We start from the raw sequence: 13,818 nt of genomic DNA on the forward strand, positions 1-13,818 counted from the left end.
AAGACCCCCATGCTGACACTTTAGCACTTTTTCTGTTCCACGTCCCGCAGGGAGGCCACCATTGCCCGGCCCTCATGACACATGCCTGGAGACAGGAGAGCCAGACAGCCCCAAAGCAGCAAGTACACCTGGCAAGAGGTGACTCCCATGGAAGCTCCTTCTGGAACCAGGGCCCTCTAGATGCTGAGTATAAGGCGTATGCCACGGGGGCAACGAAGTCTGGGTTAAACACACGAAACCTGGAGCATTTTCACCGTGGATGAACTGGGGGAAACACAAAACTGTCTAAATGACAAAACCTGGATGGATGTGGCGTAGCACGAGCAGTGCCCACAACTGCCTCATGTGGACCGGGAGGCTGCAGTTCCCGCTGGATGGAGGCTGGGAGGGAAGACTGTTCTGTCCCTCCTGCCACCCCAGGAGGGGCTCAGCAAATGTTCGTTGAATGAATACATACTGCGCTGTGACCCTAAACTCCTGGGCTTTCCCTGCCTCTGCACTGAGTGGACTGGAGGGGAAAGTTTAAGAAGAGCTGAAGGAGATGGGGACCATCAGTGGCCTTACTGGTTCAGAATCTGAGCAGAACACGGCCAGTTCTGGATTTCTCATCTCCCCCAGGCTAACGTGAAGGGGCTGCTTGAGTCTCACAGAGCTGAGGACGAAGCCACATCTCTCTGTGTCCCCTGAGCCCACCTGCCAAGACAGGGGACAGGAGAGAGAGGGGGGTGGGCTCTGGCCACAGTCTGGGAAGATGCTGCTCACCCCACCACCCAGGCTCGCAGAGAAGCTTTACTGGGACGGTTTTCTCCCTCGTCCTCTAGCCCAAGAGCTCCTCTGCAGGGGAGATGTGAATTTAATGGCCATCGCTTTTCACCACCTCATTTAAAAAAAAAAAAAAAATCAAAATCAAAACCTTCCAGGTGTATTAAATGGAAGAGTAGGCGTTCCTGGCCCAGGTTAGGGAGCACGGGGCACGCGGCCTGGGTGAGAAGGCTCTTTCTACCTGTCACCCTGGACCAGCTCACTCTGCCGGCCTGACTTCACGCCCTGACTGAGCGAGATCCCATCCTGGGAAGTGGGGCACCTCATTCCCCCCGCTGTACATGACGACCCACCAGCCCTGTGTCAGGTGGATGGAACGTCTGATGGATGCCGACTCCGGGCCCTGGACTGCACGGCATCCTGAGACACACGTATCAACCCTCCTGCAAGGAGACCTACGTGGCTGAAATAACTCACGGTGGAATTTTTATATTTTTAGTTTTTGTTCAGGCAACGGCGGGTAGGGAGAAGAAACAACCTGTTCTTCCTGTGTAATTACAAGACTTCATGGTGCTTGGAGTGGGTATGAAAAATCAAGGTTTCCAGAAGTAACTGCTGATTGCACTTCAATCAAGACTCTGAGACAGTCCTGCTGAGTCGGCAGGGAAGGCCATCTCAGCCATTCCGGGGGTCCTGCTCCCATCCCCCACCTACCGGACACCGTGGGCACTTGTGTGGTGCCCAGACCACGCAGAGGGGGCCTGCAGGGACTGGCATGCTTGCTGCCAGCCTGCGGGGTCCTGGTTTCTGCTCCCGCACCACTCAAGGCAGGGGAGAGTTTTTGCCCACGCTGGGACCCCACCCTCTCTTGGAGGTCTCACCTGTCCGGGGGCCCGGCCACTGGGAGCTTCAGCGCATTCCCCATGAACCCTTACCTGCCTCCTCAGGAGGCCAACAAAAATGCAAAGGAGTCTCTCTGTAAAAAGAAACAAACTTCAGGCTTTTGAAAACAACAGCCAGGAAGGAAAGCAGCTTTGTTGGGACTTCGATTTTCACCAGAAATCTCCCTTCAGACAAGGGAGCAGAAAAGGACCAGCTGGGTGTGACTGAGGAACCTGGAAAAGGGAATTACTGGAGGGAAACAGATTCACATCTTAGCCAAGTTATTTCTTCTTAGGTTTTGTTTCTCCAGTGGTGGGCGTGAAGGTGGGATACAGGGACCAAGCTGACACAGGTCCATTCAGCTGTGCCAATGCACTACAGGAAAAGGAAAGGACTTCCGAACACCTCTCTTCCTTTTTTATGTAATTACTTACATCCTGCCTCATTTGGAAAAAAGCTTTAAGGTGGGCTTAGAAAAGGTGACACCACCACCTAAAAACAGTACGTGAAGGAGGTGACTCTGGGCCAGGCAGCTCTGAGGGCCCTGGGCCGATGCAGGAAGCGAGGGCCGGGGGTCCTCAATTAGGAGCCACGAGGCTGTTTCTGCTGCCTTGAGGAGCAAAACTGAACATCCTTCTCTGCCTCAGAGGTGCCACAGTCCCTTCCTGCCCTGGTTCTTCATCGAAGGAGGAGCTAGAAGACTGGGGGAGCGGGGAGGCCAGGCGGGCTTCCTGGGGGCCTGGGGAGTCTCGGCTCCAGCTGGGGCAAGGGATCCACGGCTTTGAGCTCAGGGGCCTCAGAGGCCATCTCATCAGACTGGAGGAGGCCAGTGGGGGGCAGGGGGAGGAGTTGGCCAAGACACACAGAGGTGGGGCAGGCCTGGAAGCCAGGGCTCCAGATTCCCTACGCAGTGCGCCTTCCTGAGATCAGGAGGCTAAACATTCAGGGGACATCTGAAACCCTGGCCCTGCTGCCAGGCCTCGGCTGGGTTCTCCTTCACTCCTCCCTCCCTTCTCTCTTCCACAGAGCCTCTCTGCTGGCTCTGCTGGCTCCTTGCATCCCACTGCACTCTCCTGAGATGCTCTTCCTGCCGCCTCCCCAGCCTCAGGTGTCCCCGCAGACATCGCTGAGCTCTGGTCCCCAAGATTAAGTCAGGCTCTCTGCTCTCCACTCCCAGGGCCCTCCCTGGACACCACCCCTGCCCTGCCCCCGCCCCTTCGTTTCCAGGGATGACAGTTAATATCACTTGGGTCGTCTGCCTGCCCTTAGGAAGCACCATCACCACGTCAGCAAGAGTGGCGTGGCCACATGCTTTGCTTTTGTACCTCCCCTTCTGAAACATTCTCCACGTTTATAATGATTAACATCCACCTTCCCCATTAGAACTTGGCTGTTTCAATCACAAGTGTCCCTCGCCCAGCCCATCCTCCCTTCCCAACTAAAACCAGACACCGGCATCCCTAGCTTTTTGAAAGTTCACTTTATGCCACTTCGCTTTCACAAAAGACCTACATTAGCACGTGTTTTCGATAACTGAAAGAAATCCGAAAAGGATTCTCGCTCTTACAAAAAACGCTGACTGCTTCTTCACTTGACGCCATCTCAACTTACAAAAGAGCTCACAGGAACGCTCTGCTTTCTGATAGAGGGGGAAACCTGTTTTCAGTAGGTGACGACAGTGACCGCAGAACAGAGAAGAAGCAAAAGCTGCAGATCTCCATGATGATCAAAGTTATCAGCCCCACGACTAACCTTCCAAGTCACCACCTGATAAATGCCCCGAGCAGCTCTAGATAAAACTGGGGCTGTTTGGGGGCACAGTAGCTAGGAAGGGGTCTTGAGACACAACAGGAAGACAAAGGGCTCCAGGCAACACATCTGTGCTCTTCTCTGTGCTTCTGGCAGCATGTTCTTCTACAAGTCACTGCTTTTGGTTTCCTCATATAAGAAAGAAATATAGGGCTTCCCTGGTGGCTCAGTGGTTGGAAGTCCACCTGCCGATGCAGGGGACACGGGTTCGTGCCCCGGTCCGGGAAGATCCCACATGACGCGGAGTGGCTGGGCCCGTGAGCCATGGCCGTTGAGCCTGTGCGTCCGGAGCCTGTGCTCCGCAATGGGAGAGGCCACAACAGTGAGAGGCCCGCGTACCGCAAAAAAAAAAAAAGAAAGAAAGAAATATAAAAGAGGGTGGGTCAAAACCGGACATCCCACCCGCCAAGATGGCATATCCACCTCACCTGATTCACAAAGCCCATGTCTGTCTTTTTTCCCCCAGCTTTTCAAATATTAAATTATAGTACTGAATACATATTTCAAAATGCATGTACACACACACGTGCACACACAAAAGTGAGCTCTCTATTTTATTCAAACCCGAATATTCTATGACTTTATACATTTAGGCTGAAAATCTCTGCCTTAACGAATTTCTCAAATTCCGAGGGACCCATAAATTCCACACACTGGTCTTCGCTGTTCTCTCCACCCTGTGAGAATATTACCTTGTCACCAATATCAGCTGCCTGTGGCAGTTATGACAATGAGTGATGGGTCAATGAAACTGTGGGGAGAATTCCTTGGAGGAAACGGGTGATGGAAATGGGTTCGTTTCACTGAAACATACACTTAGGGCACGTGCCTATGGGGCAGACAGTGGGCCACATGGCGGGGATAACAAGAGGAACAGGCAGGATCTTGTGTGTGACCCAGAGGAAGTTACTTAACCCATGGAGTCACAGCTTCCTCATCTATAAAAACAGGGGAGATGATACTAGTGCCTATAAGAGAAGGTGGCCAAAAGGATTAAATGACAATTGTAAAGTGAAATTCATGTTTTACAGCAAGACGAGAAAACTTTAAACATAAAAAAATTTCTCTGCCCTTCGGCCTCCTCTCTTCCCTTTACTATGCGTTGTGTATCTGCATTAGGCATCGACCAAACCGCCCCCATCAGCAGAAATGCCTGCTCAACCATAAAGAGTGACATTCTCCCAGCATCAACAAGACAACTTCTTAGAAGATAACCTTCCTTCTTGATCTCTTTTTTTTTTTAACATCTTTATTGGAGTATAATTGCTTTACAATGGTGTGTTAGTTTCTGCTTTATAACAAAGTGAATCAGCTATACATATACATATATCCCCATATCTCTTCCCTCTTGCGTCTCCCTCCCTCCCACCCTCCCTATCCCACCTCTCTAGGTGTTCACAAAGCACCGAGCTGATCTCCCTGTGCTATGCGGCTGCTTCCCACTAGCTACCTATTTTACATTTGGCAGTGTATATACGTCCATGCCACTCTCTCACTTTGTCCCAGCTTACCCCTCCCGCTCCCTGTATCCTCAAGTCCATTCTCTAGTAGGTCTGCGTCTTTTTTTCCCCATCTTGCCCCTAGGTTCTTCATGACCATTATTTTTTTTTTTTGGACTCCATATATATGTGGTAGCATACGGTATTTGTTTTTCTCTTTCTGACTTACTTCACTCTGCATGACAGACTCTAGGTCCATCCACCTCACTACAAATAACTCAATTTCGTTTCTTTTTATGGCTGAGTAATATTCCATTGTATATATGTGCCACATCTTCTTTATCCATTCATCTGTCGACGGACACTTAGGTTGCTTCCATGTCCTGGCTATCATAAATAGAGCTGCAATGAACACTGTGACACATGACTCTTTTTGAATTATGTTTTTCTCAGGGTATATGCCCAGTAGTGGGATTCCTGGGTCGTATGGTAGTTCTATTTTTAGTTTTTTAAGGAAACTCCATACTGTTCTCTATAATGGCTGTATCAATTTACATTCCCACCAACGGTGCAAGAGGGTTCCCTTTTCGCCACACCCTCTCCAGCATTTATTTTTTGTAGATTTTTTGATGATGGCCATTCTGACTGGTGTGAGGTGATATCTCACTGTAGTTTTGATTTGCATTTCTCTAATGATTAATGATGTTGAGCATCTTTTCATGTGTTTGTTGGCAATCTGTGTGTCTTCTTTGGAGAAACGTCTATTTAGGTCTTCTGCCCAGTTTTGGAATGGGTTGTTTGTCTTTTTGATATTGAGCTGCATGAGCTGCTTGGAAATTTTGGAGATTAATCCTTTGTCAGTTGGCTTCATTTGCAAATATTTTCTCCCATTGTGAGAGTTGGCTTTTCATCTTGTTTATGGTTTCCCTTGTTGTGCAAAAGATTTTAAGTTTCATTAGGTCCCATTTGTTTCTTTTTGTTTTTATTTCCATTTCTCTAGGAGGTGGGTCAAGAAGGACCTTGCTGTGATTTATGTCATAGAGTGTTCTGCCTATGTTTTCCTCTAAGAGTTTTATAGTGTCTGGCCTTACATTTAGGTCTTTAATCCATTTTGAGTTTATTTTTGTGAATGGTGTTAGGGAGTGTTCTAATTTCAGTCTTTTCCATGTAGCTGTCCAGTTTTCCCAGCACCACTTATTGAAGAGGCTGCCTTTTCTCCACTGTATATTCTTGCCGCCTTTATGAAAGATAAGGTGACCATATGTGCGTGGGTTTATCTCTGAACTTTCTATCCTGTTCCACTGATCGATATTTCTGTTTTTGTGCCAGTACCATACTGTCTTGATTACTGTAGCTTTGTAGTATAGTCTGAAGTCGGGGGGCCTGATTCCTCCAGCTCCGTTTTTCTTTCTCAAGATTGCTTTGGCTATTCGGGGTCTTTTGTGTTTCCATACAAATTGTGAAATTTTTTGTTCTAGGTCTGTGAAAAATGCCAGTGGTAGTTTGATAGGGATTGCACTGAATCTGTAGACTGCTTTGGGTAGTAGAGTCATTTTCACAATGTTGATTCTTCCAATCCAAGAACATGGTATATCTCTCCATCTATTTGTATCATCTTTAATTACTTTCATCAGTGTCTTATCATTTTTTGCACACAGGTCTTTTGTCTCCTTAGGTAGGTTTATTCCTAGATATTTTATTCTTTTTGTTGCAATGGTAAATGGGAGTGTTTTCTTAATTTCACTTTCAGATTTTTCATCATTAGTGTATAGGAATGTAAGAGCATTCTGTGCATTAATTGTGTATCCTGCTACTTTACCGAATTCATTGATTAGCTCTAGTAGTTTTCTGGTAGCATTTTTAGGATTCTCTATGTATAGTATCATGTCATCTGCAAACAGTGAGAGCTTTACTTCTTTTCTGATTTGGATTCCTTTTATTTCTTTTTCTTCTCTGATTGCTGTGGCTAAAACTTCCAAAACTACGTTGAATAATAGTGGTGAGAGTGGGCAACCTTGTCTTTTCCCTGATCTTAGTGGAAATGGTTTCAGTTTTTCACCATTGAGGATGATGTTGGCTGTGGGTATGTCATATATGGCCTTTATTATGTTGAGGTAAGTTTCCTCTATGCCTACTTTCTGGAGGGTTTTTATCATAAATGGGTGTTCAATTTTGTCAAAAGATTTCTCTGCATCTATTGAGATGATCATATGGTTTTTCTCCTTCAATTTGTTAATATGGTGTATCACATTGATTGATTTGCACATACTGAAGAATCCTTGCATTCCTGGGATAAACCCCACTTGATCATGATGTATGATCCTTTTAATGTGCTGTTGGATTCTGTTTGCTAGTATTTTGTTGAGGATTTTTGCATCTATGTTCATCAGTGACATTGGTCTGTAGTTTTCTTTCTTTGTGACATCTTTGTCTGGTTTTAGCATCAGGGTGATGGTGGCCTCGTAGAATGAGTTTCGGAGTGTTCCTCCCCCTGCTAGATTTTGGAAGAGTTTGAGAAGGAGAGATGTTAGCTCTTCTCTAAATGTTTGATAGAATTCGTCTGTGAAGCTATCTGGTCCTGGGCTTTTGTTTGTTGGAAGAGTTTTCATCACAGTCTCAATTTCAGTGCTTGTGATTGATCTGTTCATATTTTCTATTTCTTCCTGGTTCAGTCTAGGAAGGTTGTGCATTTCTAAGAATTTGTCCATTTCTTCCAGATTGTCTCTTTTATTGGCATATAGTTGCTTGTAGTAACCTGTCATGATCCTTTGTATTTCTGCAGCGTCAGTTGTTACTTCTCCTTTTTCATTTGTAATTCTATTGATTTGAGTCTCTTTTTTTCTTGATGAATCTAGCTAATGGTTTATCAATTTTGTTTATCTTCTCAAAGAACCAGCTTTTAGTTTTATTTATCTTTGCTATTGTTTCCTTCATTTCTTTTTCATTTATTTGTGATCTGATCTTTATGATTTCTTTCCTTCTGCTAACTTTGGGTTTTTTTCTTCTTCTTTCTCTAACTGCTTTAGGTGTAAGGTTAGGTTTTTTATTTGAGATGTCTCTTGTTTCTTGAGGTAGGACTGTCTTGCTATAAACTTCCCTCTTAGAACTGCTTTTGCTGCATCCCATACGTTTTGGGTCATTGTGTTTTCATTGTCGTTTGTTTCCAGGTAATTTTTGATTTCCTCTTTGAATTTTTCAGTGATCTCTTGGTTATTAAGTAGTGTATTGTTTAACCTACATGTGTTCGTATTTTTTTACAGATTTTTTCCTGTAATTGATATCTAGTCTCATAGAATTATGGTCAGAAAAGATACTTGATATGATTTCAATTTTCTTAAATTTACCAAGGCGTTATTTGTGACCCAAGATGTGATCTATCCTGGAGAATGTTCCATGAGCACTTGAGAAGAAAGTGTATTCTGTTGTTTTTGGATGGAATGTCCTATAAATATCAATCAAGTCCATCTTGTTTAATATATCATTTAAAGCTTGTGTTTCCTCATTTATTTTCATGTTGTTTGATCTGCCCATTGGTGAAAGTGGGGTGTTAAAGTCCCCTATTATGATCGTGTTACTGTCGATTTCCCCTTTTATGGCTGTTAGTATATACCTTATGTATTGAGGTGTTCCTATGTTGGGTGCATAAATATTTACAATTGTTGTATCTTCTTCTTGGATTGATCCCTTGATCATTAATGTAGTGTCCTTCTTTGTCTCTTCTAATAGTCTTTATTTTAAAGTCTATTTTGTCTGATACGAGAATTGCTACTCCAGCTTTCTTTTGATTTCCATTTGCATGGAATATCTTTTTCCATCCCCTCATTTTCAGTCTGTATGTGTCCCTAGGTCTGAAGTGGGTCTCTTGTAGACAGCATATATATGGGTCTTGTTTTTGTATCCATTCAGCCAGTCTATGTCTTTTGGCTGGAGCGATTAATCCATTTACATTTAAGGTGATTATCGATATGTACATTTCTATTACCATTTTCTTAATTGTTTTGGGTTTGTTATTGTAGGTCTTTTCCTTCTTTTCTGTTTCCTGCCTAGAGAAGTTCCTTTAGCATTTGTTGTAAAGCTGGTTTGGTGGTGCTGAATTCTCTCTGCTTTTGCTTGTCTGTAAAGGTTTTAATTTCTCCGTCAAATCTGAACGAGATCCTTGCTGGGTAGAGTAACCTTGGTTGTAGGTTTTTTCCTTTCATTACTTTAAATATGTCCTGCCACTCCCTTCTGGCTTGCAGAGCTTCTGCTGAAAGATCAGCTGTTAACCTTATGGGGATTCCCTTGTGTGTTATTTGTTGTTTTCCCCTTGCTGCTTTTAATATTTTATCTTTGCATTTAATTTTTGATAGTTTGATTAATATGTGTCTTGGTGTGTTTCTCCTTGGATTTATCCTGTATGGGACTCTCTGTGCTTCCTGGACTTGATTAACTATTTTCTTTCCCATATTAGGGAAGTTTTCAACTACAATCTCTTCAAATATTTTCTCAGTCCCTTTCTTTTTCCCTTCTTCTTCTGGGACCCTCTATAATTCGAATGTTGGTGCATTTAATGTTGTCCCAGACATCTCTGAGACTGTCCTCAGTTCTTTTCATTCTTTTTTCTTTATTCTGCTCTGCAGTAGTTATTTCCACTATTTTATCTTCCAGGTCACTTATCCGTTCTTCTGCCTCAGTTATTCTGCTATTGATCCCTTCTAGAGAATTTTTAATTTCATTTATTATGTTGTTCATCACTGTTTGTTTGCTCTTTAGTTCTTTCAGGTCCTTGTTAAACGTTTCTTGTATTTTCTCCATTCTATTTCCAAGATTTTGGATCATCTTTACTATCATTACTCTGAATGCTTTTTCAGGTAGACTGCCTATTTCCTCTTCATTTGTTAGGTCTGGTGGGTTTTTACCTTGCTCCTTCATCTGCTGTGTGTTTGTCTGTCTTCTCATTTTGCTTAACTTAGTGTGTTTGGGGTCTCCTTTTCGCAGGCTGCAAGTTCTCAGTTCCCTTTGTTTTTGGTGTCTGCCCCCAGTGGCTAAGGTTGGTTCAGTGGGTTCTGTAGGCTTCCTGGTGGAGGGGACTAGTGCCAGTGTTCTGGTGAATGAGGCTGGATCTTGTCTTTCTGGTGGGCAGGTCCACCAGAGTCTGGTGATGTGTTTTGAGGTGTCTGTGGCCTTATTATGTTTTTAGGCAGCCTCTCTGCTAATGGGTGGGGTTGTGTTCCTGTCTCGCTAGTTGTTTGGCATAGGGTGTCCTGCACTGTAGTTTGCTGGTCGTTGAGTGGAGCTGGGTCTTGGCACTGAGATGGAGATCTCTAGGAGATATTCGCCGTTCGATATTACGCGGAGCTGGGAGGTCTCTTGTGGACGAATGTCCTGAATTTGGCTCTCCCACTTCAGAGGCACAGCCCTGACGCTTGGCTGGAGCACCAAGAGCCTGTCATCCACGTGGCTCAGAATAAAAGGGAGAAAAGAACGAAAGAAAGAAAGAAGAAGATAAAATAAAATAAAAAGTTACTAAAATAAAAAATAATTATTAAAAAAATTTTTAAAATAAAAATAAAAAAAGAGAGAGCAACCAAAACAAAAAACAAATCCACCAATGATAAGAAGCGCTAAAAACTATACTAAAAAAAAAAAGAAAAGAAAAAAAAAAAAACGGACAGACAGAACCCTAGGACAAATGGTAAAAGCAAAGCTATACAGGCAAAATCACACACAGAAGCATACATATACACACACACTCACAAAAAGAAAAAAAGGGGAAAAAAAATACATATCATTGCTCCCAAAGTCCACCTCCTCAATTGAGGATGATTCGTTGTCTATTCAGGTATTCCACAGATACAGCGTACATCAAGTTGACTGTGGAGATTTAATTCGCTGCTCCTGAGGCTGATGGGAGAGATTTCCCTTTCTTTTCTTTGTTCGCACAGCTCCTGGGGTTCAGCTTTGGATTTGGCCCTGCCTCTGCATGTAGGTTTCCTGAAGGCATCTGTTCCCTGCCCTGACAGGACGGGGTTAAAGGAGCAGCTGATTTGGGGGCTCTGGCTCACTCAGGCCAGGGGGAGGAAGGGGTACGGATGCGGGGTGAGCCTGCGGTGGCAGAGGCCAGCGTGACATTGCACCGCCTGAGGCGCGCCGTGTGTTCTCCTGGGGAAGTTGTCCCTGGATGCCGGGACCCTGGCAGTGGCGGGCCACACAGGCTCCCAGGAGGGGCGGGGTGGAGAGTGACCTGTGCTCGCACACAGCCTTCTTGGTGGCGGCGGCAACAGCCTTAGTGTCCCATGCCCGTCTCTGGGGTCCACGCTGACAGCCACGGCTCACGCCCGTCTCTGGAGCTCCTTTAAGCGGCGCTCTTAACCCCCTCTACTCGCACACCAGGAAACACAGAGGGAAGAAAACGTCTCTTGCCTCTTCTGCAGCTCTAGACCTTTTCCCAGACTCCCTCCCGGCTAGCCGTGGCGCACTAGCCCCCTTCAGGCTGTGTTCACGCCGCCAACCCCAGTCCTCTCCCTGTGATCCTACTGAAGCCTGAGCCTCAGCTCCCAGCCCCCGCCCGCCCCACTGGGTGAGCAGACAAACCTCTCGGGCTGGTAAGTGCTGGTCAGCACGGCTCCTCTGTGCGGGAACCTCTCCGCTTTGCCCTCCGCACCGTTGCTGTGCTCTCCTCTGTGGCTCCGAAGCTTCCCCCCTCCGCCACCCGCAGTCCCCACCAGCAAAGTGGCTTCCTAGGGTGTGGAAACCCTTCCTCCTTCACGGATCCCTCCCACTGGTGCAGGTTCCGTCCCTATTCTTTTGTCTCTGTTTTTTCTTTTCTCTTTTGCCCTACCCAGGTACGTGGGGGGTTTCTTGCCTTTTGGGAGGTCTGAGGTCGTCTGCCAGCATTCAGTAGGTGTTCTGTAGGAGTTGTTCCACATGTAGATGTATTTCTGATGTATTTGTGGGGAGGAAGGTGATCTCCACGTCTTACTCTTCCGCCATGTTGAAGCTCCTCTCCCCTTCTTCATCTCTTAAGGGGTCATGATGACCCACCACTTTGTACTTGCACATCTGGATTGTGTCAACTGTCAGTAATGCATCATTTCAGGTACAGCCCTCTGTCTCGAAAAAACTTACATAACCGTGCTTTGACTTCTAATGGGTGGAATGGTTCTCAGAGCTTTCTGAGATGCTGTTTCCAGGTTATAATCCTCAATTTGACTCGAATAAAATTTTCCATTTCTTTCTTAGATTGAGTGATTTCTTTTTAATTAATTAATTAATTAATTAATTTTTGGCTGCATTGGGTCTTCGCTGCTGCGGGCAGGCTTTCTCTAGTTGCGGCGGGTGGGGGCTACTCTTTGTCGCAGTGCATGGGCTTCTCATTGCAGTGGCTTCTCTTGTTGAGGAGCACGGGCTCTAGGCACACGGGCTTCAGTAGTTGCAGCACAGGGCTCAGTAGTTGCAGCACGCAGGCTCAGTAGTTGTGGCACGCAGGCTCAGTAGCTGTGGCGCACGGGCTTAGTTGCTCCACGGCATGTGGTATCGTCCCAGACCAGGGCTCGAACCTGTGTTCCCCTGCATTGGCAGGCAGATTCTTAACCACTGAGCCACCAGGGAAGTCCCTCGACTGATTAATTTCTGTCAACACAATGTACATTACAGTGCCTGTGGCAGAAGCCCAGCTGCCTACCCAATGGCCAGCTCCCTGCCTGTCTCACCTACTGGCAGAGCTCTCCACCTGCTCAGGGACTGAGACAGGGAGATGCTCATTTTCCCAGCTTTGCTTTCAGCAAAACCATGGCTATGTGACCTCATCTGGGGTCAATGGGACCTAAGGGAAGTCCACAGGAGGGCTTTAGGCAAAGATTTTTCTTTTTGATTAAAAAAATAATCTGTGAGTAGAAACCTCTCTTCTTCCCACTTGGACACTGTCTTGTAAAGAGGAAGTGCTAACAGCTCTGGAAGCCACTGATGTGATTAAGCTATTGAATACCTGAGTCCCCAACTTTCTGTTACGTGTATCAACTCCTATTGGTTAAGTCACTTTGAGTGAGATAATACGTTACTTGCAGCAAAAAGCGTTCCTAATATAATGTTTAATACTCAATAATTTTAGTAGAGTCCATTTCTACACCAAATCAGAAATGGAGATGTCCTGAAAGTCCAATATAAGAATTATGGCCAATTCAGATTGCCTTAATTAGCAAAGATTAGAGATGTTACAAAGCAGATCTCAAAGGAGAAGACGTCCTTGACAATGATCAACAATAACCAAAGCCAGCTGCAGTGCCCTGTGAAGAAGACAGCCAGTAGTACATCAGAACTGGGGGTGGTACCTCCTTGAGGCCACCCTAACCGTATTCCAGCAACAGAAACCGAGAACATATATGTGTTTAGCTCATCCAGATTTACACGCCAGCTGTGCCTATGGCTCCACACAAAGAGGCAGCATTAAACTGGGGTACCATCTTGGGAAACCTCCTTGGAGGAGGCCAAGAGGATCATGTACAGGCACCTTGGAGATGCTGGTGAATAATGTCACTGGTGCAACCCAGTACTCAATAAGTAAGGACTATACTTGAATTCAAAACAAGACTAAACCTAGCACCAACTGGGCAGCCCTGGGCTGGTGAAACTATAATGTACTGGGGCCTGGGCATTAATGCTTTCAGGCTTCCAGGGAGTCCCATTGGGAAAGTGAACTATGATCCTAGGTTTCACCTGTGAGCCCAGGTCTCTCCCTCCAGCAGAGCTCACCCCTCTGCTAAGCCTCCATGGAGCCGCTCGACATGACCCTTGCATTTCAGCTGCTTGATGGGGCTCCGTCCCCTCACCAGACCCAGACACCTTGAGGACAAAGGTATCCTGCTCCTTGCCGCCCCTAAGGAGGCTGATGTGGAACCCTTGATCAAGTAGATGCTAAAGGCTTTTTTGAATACGCAAACGTTCCCAG

General features: G+C 45.8%; 1 protein-coding gene across 1 annotated transcript in view; it reads right to left on the bottom strand.

Moving 5' to 3' along the window:
* SNX29 (sorting nexin 29) overlaps positions 1-13,818 on the bottom strand; it is a 524,651-nt gene that overhangs the window by 148,999 nt on the left and 361,834 nt on the right. The window lies entirely within an intron of this gene.

The sequence above is a fragment of the Phocoena phocoena genome, chromosome 15 (genome assembly GCF_963924675.1).
Source record: "Phocoena phocoena chromosome 15, mPhoPho1.1, whole genome shotgun sequence".
NCBI classification, from domain to species: Eukaryota; Metazoa; Chordata; class Mammalia; order Artiodactyla; family Phocoenidae; genus Phocoena; species Phocoena phocoena.